At 37.4% G+C, this 25,926-nt stretch overlaps 1 long non-coding RNA gene across 1 annotated transcript in view; it reads right to left on the bottom strand.

Moving 5' to 3' along the window:
* LOC122802915 overlaps window positions 1-25,926 on the bottom strand; it is a 363,052-nt gene that overhangs the window by 181,871 nt on the left and 155,255 nt on the right. Inside the window, exon 2 of the long non-coding RNA XR_006365005.1 lies at window positions 7,931-8,006. This is a non-coding gene — a long non-coding RNA (uncharacterized LOC122802915). The remainder of the gene's footprint in view (window positions 1-7,930; window positions 8,007-25,926) is intronic.

Below are 25,926 nucleotides of genomic sequence, written 5' to 3'. Positions count from 1 at the left end.
CTGCTCTGCCCCATACTTCATTCCATGAAGAAAACTCACCAAAAACCCGTCTCCCTCTGTAGGGCTAAACACTACCTGACAGATCAAGTAAGGATTACTTTAGCAACATACCTCCTTTCTTCTGTATTATATGCTTCCCTTATGCTTACAAATATCAACACTGTATAAGACTAAGCTAGCCTCCTGCTACAACAAAATAGCTAAATTTGCAACCAACCAACCTTATAAAACACACTACTGTCTTGCATTAAAACAATTAAACTGGCTTTAACTAACAAGCCAGTTGAGATACTCACATACAATCATTGACCAGAACCTATTGTACTCTCCAGACAAACGCCCAGCATTACAAAATACTTTACTGTACTATTCCCCCACTAGTGACCTTCGGTTTAACAATAAACTTTTCTATGTATCAGTAAGACATTCAACACTGCTGGAGACTCTCTCTCTACTCTCATTATCTATCAAAACTCTGGGATGAAATCCCCACACAGTAAAAGCAGACAGAAAACTTAAATAGTTTCAAAGCGTTGCTTAAACAGCATCGATGCCAAAGATGGCTCTGTTCTTCCTGCTCACCTGGCTAGCTTTACTCAGATTACTTTTTTCTAACTCTTAAAGTCACTTTGCTTCCCAGCCTTTTTTGAACCTTAGTGTTCCTCCTCCAACTGCACTTATTTCCTAAACTCTTACTCTTCCTCCTCCTCTCACACCCCAACACTAACTACAGCTCCTCCTCTGTCCATTTATCTCACTGCTCATTTCCAAAACTTCTCTTTTAATATCTCTCTTACCATTTTAAGCTACACTGCACTTGTCTTTCTGTACATTTTTACTAAACTCAAAAACACCCCAGTTTGATATTTTCCCTGCAGTCATCATGCTAAAAATACATTGTTAATATATGTTATTTCTCTATTCAATAACTACATTATGTTAATTTCTCTCTTTTTTGTGTTGCAACACTATGCTCATGTAAACAATATTTAAAAATCATGTAATTAAGCTCATGTATAGATGTTTTTTTACCCCACAATTATAAACGTACATCACATATAACTTAAAAGTGGAGCTTTTCTCCCTGGGATACCATTGAAAATGTTTTTTGCCCAGTCAAACTCTTCCCGGTCAACAAAGACAAATAAATAAATACTTTAGGAATAGTTTATTTTATAGGCCTCATATATTCAGACAAAACAAACCCATATTACTGTTATATTTTGTCTTATGGCTGGTACCTGCATTACAGTCATGCTGCTGTACAGAGCACACAAGCATCCAAGTAATCATTTTTGCCTTCTCTACTCATCATGAGCAAGTTTAAATGGAGACTCAGCATCCACACTCAAAATCAGCAACCAATCAGTTAGTTTTTAAAAACACAACTGGCACAAGGTAAAGTGGGCTGTGCTGTTCTGCTACGGAGCACAGGCGTGCACAGAAGGAGTAAGACAATAAAGTAAGGTAACACTTCATTCAAAAAGGTGATGACAGCTTTTGCAGAAATCAGACAAATTCTCTGGAATTGGAAGCCTCTCAGTCACTCTGCTCATGTACTCAGGTTCTAAATATTGCTGTCTACTCTGCTATGTTCAGAAAGTGCAGTTGTGTAAGTTGAACTTAACCATAACAGTAGATGTTCAAATCATCAGTGCTGCTGTAGCCTTTGCTATATGGGTTATATCCTACCAGCTTCCAATGCTTCAGGGCACCTTCCATGTGTATGAACCGCCAAACAGTTTGAGCTGAGCTGACTAAAAGACAAGTTTGGACACAAAGCCGTACAAAGCTTTCCTGCCAGCAGACTGAGGGAGGCTAAGCCTGAAAGGACAAGGCTGGGAATAACAAAAAATAAACGTCCACACTCTTGGGGTAAAAAGAAACACATCAAATTACAAGGGGGATAGAGGGAGGGAGGGAGCAGCTACTACAGCAGCGATCATTTGAATATCTACCATTACGACAAGTTCAACTTAGATAACTGTACTATGTTCTTCAAAATGATCACTACTGCGGCAGACTTACCTATATAGGTAAATTACCATAGCTGACTATATTTGGGAGGTGGAAGGAGAAGGGTCCAGTAGCCCCTTGAGAATGGTTCTAGCAAAGCATGATCTAAACCTAGAAAAGAAATCCAGATTAAAGTGCTTTGTAAAATATGCGCAGAGGACCAAGTAGAAGCTTCTAGAATACTTCTAATATCCAACCCTTTCCAAAAAGCAATAGAAGAAGCCAAGGTCTTTGTAGAGTGGGCTTTTACCCTGCCTGGCATAGATTTGTTATAAGGAGTATAAGAAAAGGTAACAGCCTTAGACAACCATTTGGAAATAGTTTTGATACTGGTTGTCCCTAATTCTTACCTTCACGAGAAATGAAAAATTGATCTGATGATCTGAAAGATTTAGTTCTGTCAAGATAGTACCAAGTTGCTTGTAGACATCCAACGTACAGAGTATCCTTTCTCCCTCATTGTTAGGTACAGGAATGAAAACAGGGAGATGGATAGTTTAACTTAAAGTAAACTTGGATGCTACTTTAGGCATACAAGAAAGATTAGTTCTCAAAGAAAATGTGGCCTTGTGAAAAATGAAGTAGGACTGACTCACCATAACAGTTTGCAACTCAGATGCCCTTCTTGCAGAGGTCAGAGCAATCAATAAAACTGTTTTCCATGATAAGAATCTCAAATCAGCCAGATTAGCTGGTTCAGATAGAGCAAGTATTAGTTTATCTAACACAAAATTAAGATCCAAAGGAGGGACCACCAGTTTACTTGGAGACCTCTTATGCAAAACCATTTTCAAGAATATTTTGACATGAAACTGCCTTGAAAGAGGAGGGTCCATGGGCAGACATACTGAAATATCCGATAAATGAACCATGACAGAGGAATTAGAAAGGCTATAGGATAGTAACTCACACAAATATTGTAAAACCAGAGAACAACTATCCTTGAATCAGTGCTGGTTATGTTGTTGGCACTAGCTAGAAAACCTTCTACATTTACTAATACATGATTTTCTAGTAGCAGCTTTCTTGCCTCCATTAGTACCTGCTGCACTTCCTCAGAAAACAGGTGCCTAAAAGAAATCAAGACCTTATCATCCAGGCAGTCAATTGAGGATGACTGATGTCAGGGTGTATCAAACACCTCTGTTCTTTTGTGAATAGATCCATTCTATAAGGAAACTTATGATAATTGCCCCTGCCATTTCCAAAAGAAGGGAAAACCATGGTTTTCTGGGTCAAAAGGGAGTCACCACAATGATCCTGAGAGAGTCCTTCTGAATCTGCAGAAGTACCCGGGATATTAATGGGAAAGGGTGGAAGGACATACACAAACATTCCTGTTCAAAGAAAAGGAAAGGCATCGGTCTTCCAGGCCTTCTTGCATGGAGTACTGAAACAGAATTTTGCTACTTGATCATTCAGAGATGAGGCAAAAGATCTACTTCAGGAACTCCTTACAGATGGATCAAATCTTGGAAGATCTCTGGACCTAGTTTCCACTTGTGGGGGTCTGCCCTGGTCAGGCTCAATTTGTCTGACACACAGTTTTGCTCTGACAGAATGTAGGATACCTGAAGAGTGAGACTGTGCTGTGAAGCTATATCCCAAGCCAACCTGGCTAGTCTGCAAAGGGGGGGGGGGTAATGACCAGGCTCTCCCTTGCCCCCTTGCTTGTTGATGTACCACATCATTGTGACATTGTCTTTAACCATTGAAAGAGGTCCTAGGAACTAAAGATGCTCAGAGCAAGTATTTCCTTAATATTTATGTGCTTGCATCTGCCTTGGTGTCCCACATCCCCTGACTTTTACCTCTCCTGAAACTGCTCCACAAGCAAAGTCTGAAACATCTATGGTGACTGACTACTTTGGAGAGGGAAGGAGAAGTGAAAACCTTGATTAAGGAATACCTGTTGTCTCCACTATGTGATTTCTCTTCTGACAAACTCCACTACTTGGATCTGAAAAGATAAAGAGTGTTGATGCTGGGACCAAAATAATTTCTGATACCACTGTAACTTTCTCTTGTGGAACCTTGTAAGGGGTATCATGAGAATCATAGATGCTATGAGACCCAAAATCCTAAGATATTCCCTCACAGTGACTGAAGTCTGAGTGGAACACCTTAGAAATAGATCTGAATAAAAATCTATTTTTCCAGTGGAAGAAAAACTCTTTAAACTGAGGGTGTCTAATTGACATTCCAGGAACACAATCCTGTGTGATGGAGTCAAGAAAGACTTTTGAATGTTGTCTTGGAATCCTAAGACTGCAAAAATAACAACATTGTTTAAATATGGAAAATATGGATAACCTGTAGCCTGCCATGACCTATAACTGGAGCTGGACATTTTGTGAACACTGTTGGCACAGAGGATAGTCCAAAGGGTAAGGCAGGGAACTAATAATGTTATCCAGATACACAAAACCTTAAAAAACACCTGAAATCTGGATGAACAGGAGTGTTATGATAAGCATCTTTTAAGTCTAGTTTTACCAGGAAACTTGAAAGAGGAAGATGAGGCAACAGGTTGTAAAGTGACACTGTTCTGAATTTGGGCACTGTCATGAACAGCTTTAGGAAAGAAGTATCCAGAACTATTCTCCAAATGTTTTCTTACTTTCTTTGGGACTAACAACATCCTTGAATAAAACTCCTTCACACTGAAAGGAGGAACTGGTTCTATCAGTCCTTGGGATAGCATGTGATGAAAAACAGGCAGAAACCAATCAGTCTAATCTGCAGGATGAGGAAAGACCACCTGGAAAGGAAGAATTTCCTCCCACTGTCATCTGTAACCCTGATTAATGGTTTTCAGAATGCAGTTGTCTGAAGCAATCTGTTGCCAAAGGGAAAAATGGGGATAAAGACTTTCTGCAAAAGCAAGAAGGCCAGAATGGAAGATGGTCACAAGTTCTCTTGGATAGTCATTCAGACTTGTTGGATTGTCCTTGGTTTTGGGAAGTCTGGGAGTTCTTTTTGGAACCTCCTTACCACTTCTTCATAAACATCTGTTTACCTGAATTCTGTTGAGACTGTTTATTCTGTTTTTGCTGAAATTGGATGAGGAGAAAGAAAATCTCTTGGACAATTTGGAAAAGGAGGGCTGAAAATCTGAGATTCCCTGGATCAGTTTGGCCCTTTCATCACACTTTTTGATCACCACTGCAGCAGAGGATCCAATGCTAAACCTATGTCCAAGGGAGAATTTAAAATCTCATTTTTAATATGATCTGGAAGGTTCTGAAAATGTAGCCATGCAAACCTCCTCAAAAACAATACCAGCTGCCATAGCACTGGAAAAATATCAACAGAGTCATACACACTGCAAACAATGAGTAGTGACCTGTGCAATAAAATAAACTTAAGTTATTTAAACAGATTTTTCATCACAAGAAGAAACTGTAGATAAAACATTTCTCATACTGTCAGAATATGTCAAAATAAACTTTAACATATATGAAGTTGCAGAAGTATACACTTTTTTTCCATACCTATCAACAATTTTCCCATCCTTAACAGAAAGAGTAGGATTGGAATTAACTGCGTGCTTAGCACTAGAGGAGCCAACTAAGGCTATATCTGCTGGGTCAGGTTTAGCAACAGGGTATAAAAATGTAAAAGACTGAAGAACTTTATATATTATATTTGTTTTTTAGGGACAGATTGCTGACTGTCAGGAAAATTGCAGGCAGCAAGATTCACATCCTCTAAATCAGACAGGACAGGAGGAATGAGTGCAGGTTCTGAAAAAATCCTTCTGTAACACCTCATACTATTTTTTGAGATACTGAGAAACCTCAGTGTTCTCCCACTGAAAACACTGAGGCATTCTATGAATAGTCACAGAGAAAGAGACCCCCCCCCCCACTGGGAAAATCAGAAAGTCAGCTATTGACTGAGTCTGAATCAGAAATCTTAGGACAAAAACTTTGAGTCCGTCCCTGTATCTTCCAGTTCTGATTCAGAATATTGAATGTCTTCAGGAAAGGAGGCATCCCTGTTTCTTGTACTGAGAAATGACTCTACAAGAAGGATCAGCAGCCTGAATCAAACCCTGAGCCACTCTCAGTAAGCTACTCCTATCCAAAGAAATTTGAGGAGGCGTAGATGCATACTTGGTTTTCTGTTTCTTTTTGACAGAAAATGGGGCCAACCATGGTCCTAATGGCAGTTGCTGCTTCCCCAGTGATGAGCATTCTGACACAAAGGGATAACTTCCTTGTTCCCTCTCCCAGAACCGACAAGAGTGGTTCATCCTTGACCACTAAGGGGATTCCAACAGCTGCAGAGGGTGTGGATAATCTCCAGTCAGGATGTAGGTGCTACACCATTGGGATCTGGAGTAAAGGATGAATGGTCTGAGGTACAGCAAATGGCTACGGCTGAGTCACCTACCGGTGGCTGAAGGCAAATTGGTAGCCTGCTGTGGTGGCAAAGACCATTTGCTTAACTTTTTTTCTTTTTGTGGCTGGAAGAAGGATCAACTGTGGGAGTGGCAATGTGTTCCATGGTCAAGCTGAGAATGATTTCTCTATTCTGGAGAAAATAAGTAATATTACCAGTAAAACTGCCAGCCCATAAAAGTTACTTTTTTTTTTTTTTTACAGAAAAAAAACCCAGTAAAAAACGCTTTCAAACACTATGGCAGCCATACAACCTTAAAATACACACAATTTTTACACAGAAAATAGTTTATCATTTAGATAACACTACTTTTAAGCTGACAGAAACAAAGACTGTTCCATTTAAAAGTATGTTATGTCTCAAGACAATCAGATAAAACACAACACTCCTACCTTTAATATAACTTTCCTGAAGAGGAATGTAATAAAACATCAGTAAAAAATAAGAAAATTTAAATTTTTTTTCTGCAAAGGGAACTGACCTGCACAGCTAAGGAAAGCACAAGCTGATTGCTGGTACTCAAAGCCCTTAAAGGAGTGTACTCTTTTGCGACAGTAAAGCTCTAAAGGGCTTTGCACCCAAACTTGACTTTTAATCAGCTCGGCTCAAGGTTTGTGTGTGTGGAAGGTGCCCTGAAAGTTTGGAATTGGCCAGCAGGATATAACCCATATAACAAAGTCTATTGCAGCAGTGATCAGTATGAAGAACAGACTGAAACCTTAACCTTTTCCATCTTTAGACTTGGCTAATTGCGCAAGATACCACAGACACAAGTGATGTTTTCAGTCATGATCTGGGAACAGGAGCTAATCAAGGGAAGTAGAAGACAGATATAAATTGTGGGAATTAGTTCAGGTTAATCAGTCATAGATAGTTTTGCATTTTATGGTCTTAAAGAATTAAAGTGTAAAACTTGCATGTACTGCCAGTAAGTACATAATAACTATTTCCTTGTAATCATGTTTCCGTTGCAACTTCAGAGGAGCAACATTCATTACAAAAACTGAAATGAGTGTTAATATCCTGAAGTTGTACTATGGTTATGCAGCAACTGTGACTGTGATGAATAATTTGCATGCATCTCATTTCACTATCAATACCTATTTTTTTGGTGAGACAGAAATAATTAAAAGAGTCTCAAAATGAAGCTATAATCTATGGCTTGTCGGCATCAACTGCTATACTTTTTTTCATGCTCTCGCGCACGTACATGTGTGTGTGTGTGTGTGTGTGTGTGTGTGTGTGTGTGTGTGTGTGTGTGTGTGTGTGTGTGTGTGTATGTGTGTGTAGGAGCATAATTATCTTTCTTTACTGACACTTATTATATCCACATTTTTAACGAAGCATAGAAAAAAGCCAATGAACAATAACATTCCATCAGAATGATGCATTACAGTTAACAGATCTTCAGTTTAGCCCATTACTTTTCACAGTGTCAGATAGTAAGAAATGACTCAGGATTAAGTACCATTTTCCAGTGCTATCAGAATTGTTGATTAAAACATACCGTGTTATTGTCAGCCATCCTTAAATATCAATGTCCAATGGGCAGTCAGTAAAGTCAGCCGTATAATGACAGAGTGCTGGAAAGAGAATAAACAACCCCTTAGTGCTGTTTTAATTCATACTAGCAATTAAACTAAAATAAAATGCAGACTGACACTTTATTTAATAAGCTCAAAGGTTGCAAGGCTTGAAATATAAACTCACTGTGAGGATGTCTACCTCTTCCTCGTTTTTCTTGGCTTAATATATTGAAAAATTTACTCTTTGGGATAAGTTGCAGGTCCACTTATTTCCCACTGTGTTGATTAACATTGGATGGAGTCAGCAACATTCTAACCAGATGCTATGAGTACAAAAAATAAGTAACAGAAGCATTTATTTTATTTTATTGTCATGATGACAAAAGGAAATTCAAATGCCTTCATCCACAGAAATATGAAAACAGTTAAATAATGTGTTACTTCCTGCTTCTTATCAGAGCACTTTACCTTGATACTGCTGTTGACTTCAGATATAGTTGAAAGATAAGTTTTATTACTATGACTGGGCCATATGCATGGTGCTTACAGACAGACATCTTTCTACAGTTTTACTCTTAGAATCAGTTCTTTAGCTTTTATACAGAGGTTGCAGTTAACATATTTTTGACAATGTATTGAAAAAACAGTGTCAGGTTTGGCAGGTTTGTTGCCCAGTACCATTCAGAAAGCATGGGAACAAGTCACCATCTTTGAATTGTGGCGCAATATGGGTTTCTTTGGAAATTGCATCAACTTTTATAGAAGGTTAAGCAGTGGCATCAGAGCAACATAATTTATAAGAAAAAGAATGAATGGGTGTAAAGAAAATGCAAGAAATATATATATATATATATATATATATATATATATATATATATATATATATATATATATACATACACACATAAAGAACAAAGAAATTAGACAGAATATTGAACTAGTGCTATTTTGTGTTATTGCTGAAGAACAACGGCTTTAAATTTTTCCCCATGAATTCATAGAACAGTGAAATACATGTACCAATGGCAAATACATGAATATAGATTGTTAGGTCAAAACGTGCTTGATCAATATCTGTTTAGTTGTCTGGTTTAAGTCAACTCAACAGATGGTCGACAGATATTGCACAGGGCCTGGGAATATACTTTTTCCTTGATTTTGTATATATAATTAACAGAGGCTGTGGGCTGCAGCCACCTGTATGAGGTGTGATGGGGCTTTCCACTTGCAAAAAAATTGTGTATTTTTTTTTAAAGTTTTGCATGTGCGAGGTTGTTTTTCAGCAAATGTGTAGTAGAATGTTGACATTTGTGTTTTCAGTGTATTGTAGTGTATGACTGGGTCACTGACAAATGCAAATGTCAACCAAAGCAAGCATAATTACACACATTATATATATATATATATATATATATATATATATATATATATATATATATATAAGCGCTACAGAATCCTGAAAGCCCAAAATCCTGAAGCCCAAAATCCTGAGACCAAAATCCTGAAAGTTCAAAATACTGAAAACTAAAAATCCTGAAAACACACAGGATACCAACCCTCACTATATTCCAGCACAAGTACATACAGAAACAAATAAAACACAAACTAAACTACTGTTCTCCAAGTACAAGCACGGGGCAAGCACCCCTGCACCCCCACACCCCCTACTACTTATATTAACTCCAAGATTGCACTTAGTGTAATGAAGTGCAGTCTTGGAGTTGATATATTTAATCAGCAGGGGGTGTGGGGGGCTCAGCTCCCCACATGGGGGGTGCAGGGGGGCTTGTCCCCCTGAATACAGTTGAAGGGTAATATGTTTCTGTATGTACTTGTGCTGGACTATAGTGAGTGGTGCTATACTGTGTGTGTTCAGGATTTTGAGTTTTCAGTATTTTGTACTTTCAAGATCTTGGTCTCAGGATTTTGGGCTTCAGGATTTTGGGCTTTCAGGATCCTGTAGCGCTTATATATATATATATATATATATATATATATATATATATATATATATATATATATATATTATTTTGAAAATTGATAGGAGAAATAGGTATTGATTTCTCAAGAAAGATGTTGCCAAGTCACACTTAAATTACTGTGCTCATTTCTGAAGCAACAACATTAAAGGAGACATTTGCTGATGACAAAAGTCTGAACACACAAATCATGGTGGCTCTGTTCTACATGCACATCATTTGATGTAAAGGTTTTCCTCAGTCTGTTCACACTACCTAGCATAATGGTGTAATGCAAACTATATTTAAATATAATAACAATGAGAGTCATTAGCATGCAATATACTTTGTAAATGCTGCCATTATGTTATGTGAATGCATAGCTAGTTTGCTTACACCATAGTACTGGACAGTGAATATAAGCAATCTTCTGGGTTTAAGAAATGGAGTGGAGTCTAAATCCAGACTTTCGTCAGTATATAGAGAGGTCTGAAGAAATACTCACTTTCTACGTTTGGAGTGGTAGGCCATTCTGTAACAGCCAATGGCAGTTTTCAATACACAAGGTTTTATGTCATCTTTTTTTTTACCTTAGCTTAAAAAATAGTATTTTACTTTTCTGTTTAAAAAACAATGAGTTCTAGACATGATGTTTTTAGGCAGAAAAGGGAAATGCCATTCAAGATCTGAGGGAAAACAAATATATATATAGATAAATAGATAGATAGATACATAGATAGACAGATTGATAGATAGATAGATAGATATACATAGATAGATGATAGATATATAAAAAATGGAAGAAAATGCTGCATTATAAAAGCAGTGAAATATTGACAAATGACTGACTCCTTTGGTGGTCATCAGTGTTTTATGCAGGAATTTCAACTTAAAATGTTATAAATTTTCTATATAGGAAAGTAATGAATATATTTGTTTACTGCCAGAAATGTGAGGTTTGTGCACAGCATACAACATGGAATTTTGAGCAGTAACTATGAATTCTTCTAGATGACATCAGTAGAACTGCAGGCGTTACATAGGGAAAGTCTATATTTTTGTGGTAAAATGTATAACTTGTCATGCTGTGCTGCGCAAGCTTATCCTTAAGTTGAAGCTCAGGGTAGTGATGGGGAAATAAATTTGGATGAGGATCTATTTGTTTTATCATTAAAAAATACTGCATGAGGAATCACATAGACCCACTTTCAGAATGACCTATGCTTGAGTAAGCTGTGAATCCTCAAACTAAAGTGCTATCCCAAGAATAAGATCTTTTGGAATTTCTTGCAATACAGAAAAAAATTAATTACTATTATATGCATGCAACATGAGAAGCCGCGGTGGTGCAGCGGTAGCGTTGTTGCCTCACAGCAAGAGGTTCTTCCATTTGATTCTTGGCTGGAGCACCTTCTGTGTGGAGTCTGCATGTCTTCCCCACAGTCGAGTGGCAATCGAAAGACATGCATAGAATGGGCGTGCCTTTGTTGAAGGTGTCGAGCTGGCACCTAGGCACTGTAAAAATCTACTGCCAATCATTAGTGGACCGGAGTTCCGCTGTGGCGACCCCTAACCGGGAAAAGCCGAAAGAAGAACAACATATGCATGCAACATGAAGCAATCACAGATAAACTTTATTACATAAACAGATTAACAAAATCCAATGAAATTCAAAAACAAACTCAAACTAAATTTATTGATTTTGTTAAGCCTATTCAATGGAGACTGCATTTAAAAAAATCATGAAGAAGGCATCCAGAAAATCATGCATATATTCCCTCTTCAATAATAAGGATATGACCTTCCAGGTTCTTTGCAGCAGTGTTTGTTCCATTCATGACTTGTCTCATACATGATTTCACAAACTTTGTTAATAGTTAAAAACAACAACAACAACAAAAAACAGCCCTCATATTCAACATCTAAACCTCAGTGAAGAAATCATTTTCTCTACACCATAAGGTAATGAGTTGCAGACGTCCATGTCAGCCTGTTATGTTCAATTTGCAAGAGGTGAACTATGCAACTGCAAAACTGTTACAAAACTCTGCTGAAGCAACAAATGGAAAGTACTGTTGGACTGGAATATGTACTAAACTTTACCAAGGTGTATTTTGGCCAAATTTAAATTATTCAAGATAGAAATTCTGTACAGCACCTATTATAACACAATGCAAAGCAACATGGATCCATCACTTTTTTTGGGGGGAGGGGAATGCAGCCCTCGTATACTTTTGGCTTGAGATCTTTTTTTTTGCTATGTATGACTCCTTGATCCACTGTCATCTATTGGTTAAGATGTACATGATATAACCCATTGCATTACCTGATGTCTCTGAGTAAAAAATTGACTATAAGTGCACACATTGTGACTTGCCAATTATTTATAGAATCAATCAGAAACTTTCAAAGTTTGTTAAAAGAATTAGATTTAAACAGATATAACTAATTTTACCTATCCATTACAAAATAATCCCAGTATTATACTGGGAGGGCAGATGATCAGTCCCCCCTTAAATAAATTACCAGTACCTGACTTTTTTGCACTGAAATTTGTATCACATGTAGCAATTTGTGACTATTTGCAGTTACTCAATAGATACATTTAGAATATAAACATAATCTAGCTCTCACAGTGTATGATTAAGACTTATGCTTCAATATTAACACCATCTAATATTTACTTCTGAAGTAAACTCTGGTTACTCCAAAACCCATTTTTTGAACTTATAAATAAATTGATATTAAAACTTATTTTACTCATCTTTACACTTATTTGGATAAATTAGACCTTTATCGAATAATAACAATCTATCGATTAACTGTAGAATTCTACTCTAAATGTTATTTGTTTTGAACAACTTTTTTATACCCATTATATGATCATTTTTAATGCTTATCAAATTCCTTGCAAAATATTTTTACTGTCCTAATTCTTTACTGTTAAGTATAACTCGTTCTTCCACATTATAATTATATTATTACGAATATAATCAGCTTTAAATATTTAAATGTCTCTATGCTATCTGGTAAGTTCTGAAACTTTTTTACTGACTGGAAACAGTTTGAAAGCAACTACATTAAATATCAGTGATGTAATCTTTACTTCCTTCTCAGTCCTATAGGTATCATTAGCGGTGTTACGCAGGGGTATTATCTGCTTTTCTGTGAAGATTTTAACTGTTCAGAATATTATTACTATTTAAATAGATGCCAACATTTCCGGTATTACTTTTATGCAGTGGTAAATTATTACATATTTGATAATCTTTAGTTGCATGACAGCTTGTTTGTGTTTTTACTATTTTTTTTCAGTTTCTGTTACAACTAAATGCATTTTTATATGTACTACTGTGAACATCAAATACTTGTGTTGAAGGTAGTCAATGCTGCTTTATCTGCTGCATTTACAACATACTTAGTATTTCTAGCTACTGATCATTAATATATTTCTCCCTGCTTTTTTGTTTGGTTATATCTCTACATTTACTTGCTCTGTATTCTCTGCATCTGTGTGTATTCTAAATCTCTGTTTCTTCTCGTATGTGTTATATTTTTTAAGTTATATGTATTTAATTTTTGTCTGCACTGTAGCTTGGGTTTTAGCTGAAATTGTTTTTTGGACCAATTTGCTTATACAGTAAATAATTAATTGCATCTAATGCCTTAGAATTTATTGTGGGTCAGACTGTCCCAGCACGTCTCTCTGATTCCCCTGAAGGTCTCTATGACTTCCCCTTGTAAGGAAGATATGTTCTTTAGTTGTCAGTATCCCCCCTCTGTCATGTACTCTCTCAGCCTTGGCTTCAGTGTCAAATCTGGGTTACTGAAGTGTAGGCAGTAGTTTTGTCAGTGGCTGCAATCCTCATATGGACCCATTTATGTCTAAATGACCAAATCCATTCATCCAAGCACCTACAAGGTATGTATTACATCCAAACCACCCTATGTCAACTAAGTATACACTAACAGACAATCTCTGCTAGCAAGACAGTGAACCGCAGCTCTCTACACAGCTCATTACCACATTATTTTGCTTATAAAAATATCACTCGATCTGTTATGAAATGAAAAAATACATCATTCATTCTTCCACCACTGTTGTAATCAAGTATATCTTCCTGTCGTTCATCACATGATGTTTGCTGACTCTATTTAAGCCTGTTGTGTCAGAAATGGATGACAGCACAATGATGGTATCTAATGGCTGGTTTAGTTTTCTCTGAAACCTTTTCTACATTGTAGACTACTGCAGCTGTCTTGGTTGTCTCTGCTAGAGTTTTTAATTGTTCTTGATAAGCAAAGTTGAATACTACAGAGTTCCATCAATAATTTTAAGTAAATTATAACTGTGCATAATCTACATGTAAGAGTCCAAAATGTGCTATATAGATAGTACTTTGTACATGAAAAAAAAAAACATCAAAAGACTGGGGGGATAAAGCTGAACAAGCAGAATTCAGCAGCATACTACAGGAAAAAACTTTTAAGATATTTAGAGTGGATTAGCAAATGCCCATCAACAGCTGCTAAGTCTGTGCTCCCTTTTGTTGCCTAACTCCAAATTTTGCCTTCTGAGGTGCTCCTCAATATTTAGTAGATACAATTTATTTTACATTACTTGTTTATTTGATTATATTTGTTGACCAGGTGGTGGACAGATTCATAATGGACCCACTTGCCACTTCAGCTGTATGTTTACTGAGAGGGCATTAGAGTCCATAATGGATTCATTTCAACCACAGCCTAGGAGTTACACCAAAGAGAAGGAAATACAGTGTCACAATGTAGTAAAACCAGGCAGTGGTACAAAACAAAAATATGAAAGGATAGCAACAACATATTGGTTACAACAAGCAAGAAAGGCTTAATATATTCAAAACAGAAAGTAGTAAGGATAATTGGACTTGATGGTATAGGAAGGGTGGGGTTAGAGGACAGAGGGGGTTGGTTGCATTGCCTTTAGTATCACCTGGTACTAGTGTCACTACATGTTCCTCATTTTCACCTGCTTCCTTTGCTTCCTTCTTACCTTGTACTATTAAGACCCTATTTACATGCCTACATACTATCTATCGCCTTTATTTTCTCTTTGGCCACTTCACCAACTTCAGTACCCTTTCGCCCTTCCTCCTAACATCACTCACTTTTCTCTTCCTCTATTCTATCACCAGTACATTACTTCCTCTGTCTGCTTGTGCAGTGCATATATTGATTTTTAGTTAAATTGACCTCTGTATTGTTGACACACTTTGGTTGCCAAAACAGATGGTTAATAAGTGTGCAAGATTGATAGCCCTCAGGCTAGGGGGATATGCCATTTTCCCAGGGATTGAGTAATCTTGTAGTTAATAAATATAATTAGCAGAGATGTGGAGAAGTGCAGGGGGCTTGCCTTCCTGCCAAAAAACACCCTTACTTTTTGGCACGTTCTGAAAATTAGCCCTGGTGCTTTTGCAATAATGTGCTGACATTTGTTCGTTGATGAAAGGCATGTTGATGTTTGTGAGGATCAAATAGTGGATCCAGGTGTGTGTGTGTATATATATATATATATATATATATATATATATATATATATATATATATATTACAACATCTGAAATGGGAAGATCGAAAATGCCCTGGCTAAGCATGTGAGGGATAATCCAGGGAATTTCTTTTTATTTAGAGCTATTGATCAAATTGAATATGACATTGGGGGGGGGGGTCCCTTAAGTGTAGAATTGGAGGTGCAGGAATTATATTGCCAAATAAGAACTAGGGCATACATAAAACCAGGTTTAAATGATGTGTGCTCTATAGCCAGTGTGTTAAAGATGAAAAGTTTATAAAGATGACTATTTGCTACTTTGCACTTACACCATTCTCCATCCCCCCTTCTTCATCTCTGTCTTATTTCTTATCTTGTGGTGCTTTGTTTCCATTGACAATTTTCATGCTTCAACATATAAATGATTTATGAATTTCTACTTAGGTAGTTTAGTGAATGTGTATTTAGAATGCATGCTTTAAGTGTTAATAAGTTTTTAAAGATATAAGTGGCATTTTATTTAATGCTAAATATATGTGTATGTTTTTAAGAATTAATGGATTAGTATGCCATGTGACCTTTTAGGTGTGGTATTTAAACTAATTTGTTTTGTTTCACTTTTGTCTGAAGACGTTGAGTGGAATAAAACTTGACAAAAGCGCTAACCTTTTATAATGAAAATCCAGTGTCTGCCTTTTTTGTTTTTTACTAGTTTGTTTTTGGCTTTGTTTGTTTTTTTATGTTTGCTGTAAGGGCACCGAAAATGCCGTTTGCTGAACTGAATTTTCGATGAACTAATAGGGACCCTTCGCTATTACTAATATCAGTCAGCAAAGCATCCCAGAGTTGTGGGCTTAGTATTCAGAAGGTATAATCTGAAGCTTATAGGATCTGAGGAGCAGAGGGGCATTGTTAATTTGTTATCTGATATAGTAGGGGGCAATGCTAGGATGTAGCATTATAGAAATTTGGGGAGAAGTGTTACTTTTGAGAACTTTTTAGATAAGAGTACACAGTAGGAGATCTGCTTGCATTCTTTGATAGGCAAGAAACTAGCTTGGGCAGGAGAGACTGCATTTTAATTTATGGGAAAGTAACATAAAATTACAAGTATTCTTTGAATGGAAAAGAGCTTGTTTTGTAGGTGAGGCATAGGTGAGGAGGTGAAGGACATATTCTGGTTGTGCTTATAATATAGCTTTCCCCAAGGTTTCCTGGACTTTGATAGTGAGGAATCTAAGGTGGAAGATGCAATTTGACTCTGAAAGTGTGGAACCCAGGTAGAGTTGAGATGTTGGAAAGAGATACCAATTCAATATGGCTGCTACTATGTGATATTCAAATGGCATCTTGAGTCTCACTGATCAGGACAACTGCACTGCAATGCAAAATGTTCTTACTGGCTCTGTGACAGCATATGGATATTATTCACAGGTAAAAGTACCACCTGATAATAACATTTTTTTTTAAAGTAAGCTTAAGGTTTTACCTAAGGAATCTGTGATGTCTTCTACTAATCTACTTATCTAAAGAAATAGAGGTCCTGTGGGTTCTATAAGACACATACTGGTATGCGTCATTACATTTGAATTCATAGGTTAATAAGGCAAGTATTAGGCAACCATCCTGCAGACTATTAGAAGTCATGTCAAAATCCCATAGTCAGACGTTCTTTCCACCCTTAAAGAGGGCAAGTGGTGGTGGGATGAATTTGAACATGACTATCCAATTATCTAGGTTTACTTTGTAGGCAGCAAAGATGCCACCCTGCTTGACATGTACTTTAAGTCTGATCCAGAGATGAGGGATCCACTGAGTAATCAATCTATCATGCCTACATGTCTTATTTAATCTGTTGCTGAAGATTAGATCCTTTAACTTGGCATTTAAGGTACTGTGTATTCTGGCAAAGAATAGGAGGTCAGCAAGGGTTGGACCTTTCATGATTCAAAAGGCTAGACACAGATCTCCATGGAGAAGTCTGTAAGAGACTGAGTACAGACAGAGGACTTTCAGTCCATCCCGATAACTAAGATTTTTGAGGTTACTGATCTTTTTAGCTATGAATCTGTGAGGTCTCTCAAGATGAATGATATGTTTAGACAAATACATGTCAAAAGGTATATTATGTTCACTACTGATTCAGATGAGATGTGAGCAAATGTTCCAGCAATGACACTTTCCAAACTTTTGAAACAAAATCCTGTTTCTAGAAACCACTGAAAAGCCATTGGAAGCACTTTTCCATTATATTGCTGAAGAATAATCCATTTAAACTGGCCGGCCTTGCTGCTGTGTTTGATTTTATCTTTTTTAGGGCATCAGAAACAATATTGACAGTTATAAGTGTGCAGCCATCATAGTTCCCATTACAGATATTTCTTTCAGCATTGTTCTGACTTGATACCTCTGTCAACGTCTCAGAAAAGAAAATAATTCTTAGCTCTAACTTCATTTGGATTAAAAATGTTTTGATTTTCACTAAATAAGTGATTGCAAGCACAAAGCTGGTCCATGGGTCAATGTATGGTTTGTTTTTAAACAGGAAAAAAATGTAGACATGATATTTAAAGAAAGATTTGTAGTTCCCTTAAACTCTTTGACTAATAACTGCCTTATTAATGCAATTATTTAAGTGAGGTAGAAGTCAGAGGCATTGGCAACAGCTTCAGCAATGGAATCCATTGGCTAAGGATTATACTGAAATTTATTTAGAAAATCAAATAACTGAAGAAGGTTTTGTTTTGAGAAGTCCCTAAACAAAGAGGTATTTAGAGAGGAAGTCGTAATTTAGGGTATGATTTTAAAAAGGCAAGATGATACATATGGAGATGTGCAAGAAGTGGACATAATTTTTAGGACAAAATCAAGGATAATGGTGCCCCTAATAGGAGGGTTAACTACTTGCAAATGTTAGCATTTATAATGTCAATACTGAGTGCTGCAGTATTAAGAAATCTGAGTTTTCTGTAATTTATCAGATAAACGGTGACAGCAAGGAGGAACTATAAATACTTTATTACAATATAGGGAACTTGCCTGGCAGATAAAGCTAAATGCAATTAGATTCCCATGGCTTGAATGGATAGCTTAACATTAATTGTCATTTGAAAAGAAGAAAATTAATTTTATCGAGATGTTCTTTATGATCTTTTATGGTTATTTTATTATACACAGAATTTGATTGATTGGTCTTGGCAATCATGTGATGTGAAAGAAACACTTATTGAGTTCACCTTTTTTATATACTGTTTCAGAAGCAGTATTTAGACAAAAGTGTTAAACATATCACGTGGGTGACTCATTTTGTATACTTTTATTACCTTATTGTTGTGGTTTTACACAACTACAGATACATATCTGTTTTATATTTCAGATTATGGTAGCAATAATGTTAAGAGTTGAGTTGGCTCTTACTGAATTTCTCTACTTACAGTAACTGCAAATAAACTCTCACACTTCCATAGCTTGTTGTACAAATTACTGTTTTTTTTTTACTGATTTTGTACTGTTTTAATTCACTGGCAGACAATAACAGTTTGCACCTTGATTTAATGGAGCCGAACCAAAGATAAGGCATAGCAGCTTTGTTGTGTTTTCATGGGTCAGTGAGAAGTGTAGCAACAGTGATATGACACTAGTTATAAGTATGATAATTTACTAATGCTGCTTTACTTGTTTGATGCTCAAGAAAGCCTAGAAGTTCTTACTTTAGCACAGTGGCAGTAAGACCACTGTAAGTGCAAGGAGATGACAGGAACAGACAGTGTGCTGCATGGAATAGACTCCAAGTATTGAATTAATGTTGTTCTAGTCTTTGAGGGTAGTGCCCATTAAAGAGGGATTTTAGATGCTGGAGATTTCCTCTTAAACTCACTCCTAGCAGTCACACTGAATGCGTGGAAGTACTAATGTACTGTTCACAATAATGTAATTCCACATTGGGCATAATGTTTCAGAGGATTATGGGTAGGGAAAATAATTAATACATACTTCATTCTTCACTTCTGGTAAGGAAAATAAATTTTCACATGTGTAATCAGGGAGTGTGTTAGAGGCCTAATTTCAGTGGATAAGATGTAAAGCAATTATAAAACAGACTGGATTGCAATTCATATGAGACTTGCTATATAAATATTTTTTTCAGCAATTAAACTTCCCTTTCAAAATATTACAACTGAATCTTGTGTAGTGTCTTCTACAAGGAACAGCAATTAACAGAAAATAAAAATCATGAGATGCCACACCTATTGAGTACAATGAAAAAGAAATGACTGAACCCTGTACTTCATTCCTTCCTGTTGTTAAAATAAGAGAACAAACAATAGAAGCAATGACTCAGCAGTGGCGCAAGTTAATAAGTCTTGTTTTATACAAAGTTATACATGTTTGAGATTCATACAAAGGGATAAAGGTAGTTCCAAATGCAATTAGCAACAGAGATGTATATCAGAGATTAAAGGAAGCAGATCAGTGCAAGAAAATGATAGGACAAAACTCTAAAGGAAGGTGTAAATATTTGCCAAGTTTATCTGAATGAGTAAAAAACAAGTGTATTTGCTTATTATGGACCAAATGAAACAGATGCAAACCCTATTAAATGTTTAAACCATGAGGAATGTTCATGCAGCAAAGCAATGGTCCACTCAGGCTATGATCACAGACTTGTGCACAAAACAGCAACTTTCACAAAGAGTCATATAGATTATAGTCATGTACGTTGCTTAAAAAGCTGCATGTATATAATAAAAACAACATAAATAAATCTGTCAAACCAGCCATCTTGGACATATTATTTATAACCTTTCTGTGACAGTGATTAAAAACTGTCAGGAAACTAGGAAACAAAACTAAGGATGTTAAGTCCACTAATGAGACAGCTGCTCTGATAAGGACCAGTTTATGATATTCTAAGGGTGGAAATTCTGAGTCAGCCAGCAAACAGAATGATAAAAAATATTATATTTTCCATTATGCTTTCCCCACTTACCACAAAACTTCACTGGTAATGCACCTACATGACGCATGTGTAAGATCTATAGAAAACAGTATTCTATATTCCATATTCCGTGTTAACACAAGTGGTGCTGGAAGACACTGTGCTGCCTAATTAAATAATGTTTCTGGTGGTCTTTGAGGGATGTGCCTTTTACATTATAGTGCAGTTTCTTAGGTTCAACAATTCTACTTTACTGCAGCCAGTAAAAGTTACTAAATTTCCAGAAAGCAGTTTCACCTATCCTGCGAATAAAGCAAGTAAATATAATACAATGGAAGTATACTTGTCTTTCACTTTTCTGGAATTATAACTCCTCTGGAATTATAACTCCTCTTCTTGCAAATACTCTTAACTAAAATCTATTTTCTTTTTTAATTAAAATTTTTGGGTCTATATTATACCATTGAATGTTTAAAAAGCGAACAATGAATAATCGAACCCATGTAAGCGAAAGCTTTCAATTTCGAAAGCTCAGGACAGCGATTGTTTTCCAAGGGAAAAAAATCGCTGTTACAAAAAAAAAAAAGAAACTGAAATAATACATAAAGTGCCACCCACACCCCCCCCTTCTTAAATATACCAACTCCGAGATCGCACTACAGTGCCGAAAAAGGCAAAGTAATGGAAGCGGCCAACCTAATTCTTTCCCTGGGAAATAATTCACTTAAAAGCTGCTTCGCTATTTTGCATTTTCATTATTTTAAGTTCGACCAAGACGCATTTGATATTATGCGTCTTCAGTCATCTGATAGGAACCCAAATTTTTGTGGTCCCCTCAGACCTCATCTTTATCAGCCTGGCCCCAGTGCACCACATGCATGCTGAGTCTACCAACAAGTCAACTACCCCCTCGGGCTTAGTGCAATATTGCTGTGGCCAGTGACTGATCTTAATGGTGTCCTGGGGCTTGGCCACCTTGAGCTTCCATCCATTTATTTTTATATGATCTACCCATTTTTCCCTCTCCCCACCCCCTCATGCTCATTGATTAATTTTGAGGGCAACTCCTCTCTCTGGACCATGCCTCTGCCACTCTGTCAGTCACCTGACTCGCTAATCCTCATGTATACACACAGAACTTATCTTCACCCGACTACATATTGATTTTTTTTCTCTCTCAGTGACTCTCTATTCCAGTGTCAGATCACCTGTGAATGTTTCCATTTGTTCCTATCCTCTTATGTGAAATGAGAATAGACATTATGGGAGATGCCAAACTTTAGTGCATCACTGTTTAGAACCACTACAAACTATGATTCTTCTGGATTCCTTGTAAGAAGTAAATGTAGCCTTTTCCAGTCTCTGCTGCCAGTTTTGCACTTTACTTATTTTAGTGTTATTTCAGAATGTATCTTTTTGCCCCCTGCCAACCCAGATATCACTCTTTCTCTGCTACTTTTTTTTGTTTCAGTTTTCTTTCTGGCCTGTACTGCGTGAGAGTGTGTGTGTGTGTGTGTGTGTGTGTGTGTGTGTGTGTGTGTGTGTGTGTGTGTGTGTTTATGCGTGTGTTTTTTTTTTCTTTCTTTAGCATTCTTTTCCTCCTATGTCTTTCACCACTCTGCCTTCTTACTTTTCTGTTTCTTCTGCCCTCTATTTTCATTCCCTCTTTTTGTGTCACTTTTCAGGATTCTGTTCCACTATAACTAATGATTTGAACATTCTTTTTGTTCATTCTCCACATCTCTCAAGATATCAATACAGTTCAGTAATGTTAAAAACACAAGTCATTTACTTTACATATATGTGCAGTCAGGTCATTCATTTATTGAAAAGTTTTGAAGAAAATGATGTAATTTCACAACCATTAAAAGAAAAACTGCCCTAAAACTGAAAAAAAAAAATATTTCTTATCATATCTTTACCTTCGTGTATTACTAATGGATCAATATCACTGTGATTATCGCCTATAATATAGGTGACCACACATCACAAACTTGCACCGGTTGCATGCAATCATCCTCCATCAAAGAAAGATTACGGAAATATACCTGCTAGCTTTAAAGTAAGCTGGAAGAGCATTTTCTAGAACGGGCTACTTGTACTTCTTCAGAGACTGTGTCTAACTAGCTGTATAACTATCACTTGCTCTCACAAATTGTAGCAAAGTGTTATTAAGAAGGGGGAGAAAAGTCACTGTTGCGTGCAATACAACGTGTATAATCCTTAAAATGTTTTATATTATCTTACAGTCCTACATTTGCATTTCTGTTCTTCTAAAGAACCTTTCCTTAACTTACGTAGTATTTTCTTACTGTATGCCCTTCCTTTATATGCTCTTAATCGAATTTTCAATACACCATGTTAAGTTGCTCTTTTGTGCTGTTCATTTCAGCCCAGGTCAGGCTGAAAAGGACATTTGACTAGCCTACTTATTTGGTTAGCAAACTGAGAATAAATAAATAAAATAAATTACTTATAGCCCAGAAATGGCACTTTGGGTATTGCCATACTGTTCTGATTTTGTTTTTCAATGGACTCTGGGTCTGTATAATGTGACATATGTGAGAGCTGATTACTGAATTTCCTGCCTGCACTTATTTTTCTTGGAGGCCATTGTTTGCTTGGGCTAAAGGGAAGTCTTTGTGTTCATCAGTGATAAACATTGAGCAGCCTGCCTGCCCCTGTGGGAGTGGTTACTGCCTTGAAACTGTAGTTTTATTGGCCATTTTGGGTCAATTCCAAACTCCTTGATCTCTCTCTCTTAAAACCCGATTGCCTCGTGGTTTTGGCGTCTTTTTGGACTTATTGGCTGTTGGTGAAGCACCCACCAAGAGGAGGAAATGCTGAGAGAAGAAAGGAGCCACTTTTGAGATTTTAAGTATTTTGCTTCAGATTATTTGTTAAGTTTTTCTGCATTGCCGCCTACTTTTGAGCATTTTCTGGCTTGTTAAACTTGATTTCTGTGTTGGTAACTGTATTTAGAAAACAACCTAGAGCTGATTACTGAATTTCCTGCCTGTACTTATTTTTAAAATCGTTTTTTTTTTCTTAAAACTTGCATTTTATCTGTCTCTGGCCTAGCACTCAAGTGTGGGGTCAGTTACTGCACTGTTCTAACTTGTTGATACTTGTGAACCTCTGCTTTCCTTAAAAAAAAACAAAAAAAAAAAATCTTGCTTTTTTCCCACTTTTCTGAGATTTAAAAAAGTTGTTACAGATTTGCTGTTCTGAACTGTTTGTAAGTTTCTTGGAGGCCATTGTTTGCTTGGGCTAGTGGGAAGTCTCTGTGTTCATCAGTGGCAGTGATAAACATTGAGCAGCCTGCCTGCCCCTGTAGGAGTGGTTACTGCCTTGAAACTGTAGTTTTATTGGCCATTTTGGGTCAATTCCAAACTCCTTGATCTCCCTCTCTTAAAACCCTCTTTTGCGCAGTTTTGCGCGTTTTGCGCATAGCGCAACATTGGGCAGCGCCGCCTAATTGGGTTTAAACTATTCCTGGCTCCACAAAGTATGCTCTTCACTTTTTCCCTTAGAACTGCTCTATCTCTCAAATTAAACACCATATTCTCATTCTAAGGCCCCTCACTGGTCCAAATAAGTAATCTTACAAGTTAGCACTAATAAACCATAAGCACTACTTACTATTATACTCTCTACAATTACCTTGTCCCCTATTGATCCGTTTTAATTCAGTTCCCTATATTACTCTAGCATGTCCAAAGGTCAGTCAATGGTTTCCTCTCCAGTCCAGCTGGTGAATCTGGGAATTTTGAGGCAATGTTACAACTGTCTCATGTACACGGACAACCCTCTCCTCCTCCAAACAGGTTCAAATATATGTGAGAGATGCAGCCATATAGCCAAACTGGAGGCTGAGCTCTCTCATCTCAAAACTGATGTAACCAGTCAGGAGGAGAAGGTAACCTCACACAACACAATTCCAGTATCACATAGTCCCACCACAACAGCGAACCAAACACATAAAAACACAAAAACATACTCGGAGGCTCTAAATAAAATCTACCTAAGCAACAGAGACCTCCAAAGCAGACATCCAAGCAAACGCTACCCCAAAACAAAACACGTACAACACATAGCACACAAAGTCAGTGTGCCAAGCAGTCACAGCCCTTAAGGCTGAATAACACACCTGATACTCTTGTAATAGGTGACTCTATTGTCAGACACACTGACGTCCCGCTCACCAGGCTGAATAAAGAGAAGGTCACAGTGAGCTGCCTGTCGGGCGCTAGGATCCGCCACATAACGCAAGCACTCAGGTCACTCCAAAGCAAATACAAATATGACTCAGTCATTGTACATGCTGGCATGAATGACCTGAGATGTACCTCCCTCGACTACATGAAAAGAGACATAGAGGAGCTCTCTGATCATGTAGCCCAGGCCAGTATGACCCTGACCTTGAGCAGCATCTTACCCTCACCTAGAATGATACCACAGTATAAAGACAAAATGATCGATTTTAACAATTGGCTAAAATTTTGGTGTCATTCAAAGGGGATCCAGTGTCTGTCAGCCTGGGATGACATGCTCGACAAGCCACGTTGCTTCGCTAGGGACGGCTTGCACCTGTCACCCCTGGGCTTTCGGATATTGGCAAAGGCTCTTGCCACCCCCATAGTGCCTTTTTTAGGCAAGGCTCAAAAGTCAAATCCACCTCCATAGACAGCACAAGGAACAAGAAACTAAGGGTAATGCTACTAAACGCCAGAAGTCTTAACCTCAAGATGCATGCGCTCGAAGCTCTCCTCAGTATGGAGAACATCGATATCTGTGCAGTGACAGAAACCTGGTTCAAAGCTCCAGAGAGCACCCCAGCACTACCAGGTTATAACTCATATCATGCTTTTCGGCCCTAAAACCTGGACCGAACCACAAAAGCAGGGGGAGTTTCCATATTTATCAAGGATATCCATACCTCCAGGTTAGTGGCAGTGCACAAAGTATTGGAGACCATCCATGTGCAACTGACAGTGGGCAAGACTGCTCTTCAGTTTATAGCATCCTACAGACCACCCTCTCAAAGTCAGGAATCCCACTTGGTTTTCCTGAAAACATTGGAGAACACTAAGATCTCTCCGAACACAATTATATTGGGCGACTTCAACTACCCAAACATAGACTGGGAGCATTACTCAAGCCCCAGCACCTTAGCCCAAAGGTTCCTAGAATTTATAAACTCAAATGCTATGAAACAACTAGTCACCACTCCCACAAGAGGGGAAAACATACTAGACCTGATCATTACCAACATGGGGACTCTATGCTCCATACCAGAAGTATATCCCTCATTGGTAAGATCAGACCATAAATTAATTTCACTGGATATCCACATCCTGACCCCACCCCCAGCCCAGAAAACCACAGTGTAAAACTTCTCAAAAGCGAACTTCACACTTCTCAAAACTGAAGTGGAATCCTTCAAGGCCCCAGGGCCAGTGGAAACTACGGCCCAAACTGCAGAATCCTTTATAAACGCATTCTACGGACATCTCCAGGAATGCATGGATCATGTTATCCCAAACA

This window comes from Protopterus annectens, chromosome 5.part0, assembly GCF_019279795.1.
Source record: "Protopterus annectens isolate FY-2018-M chromosome 5.part0, PAN1.0, whole genome shotgun sequence".
In the NCBI taxonomy this organism is placed as follows: domain Eukaryota; kingdom Metazoa; phylum Chordata; order Ceratodontiformes; family Protopteridae; genus Protopterus; species Protopterus annectens.
This window is presented reverse-complemented; position numbering and strand designations above follow the sequence as displayed.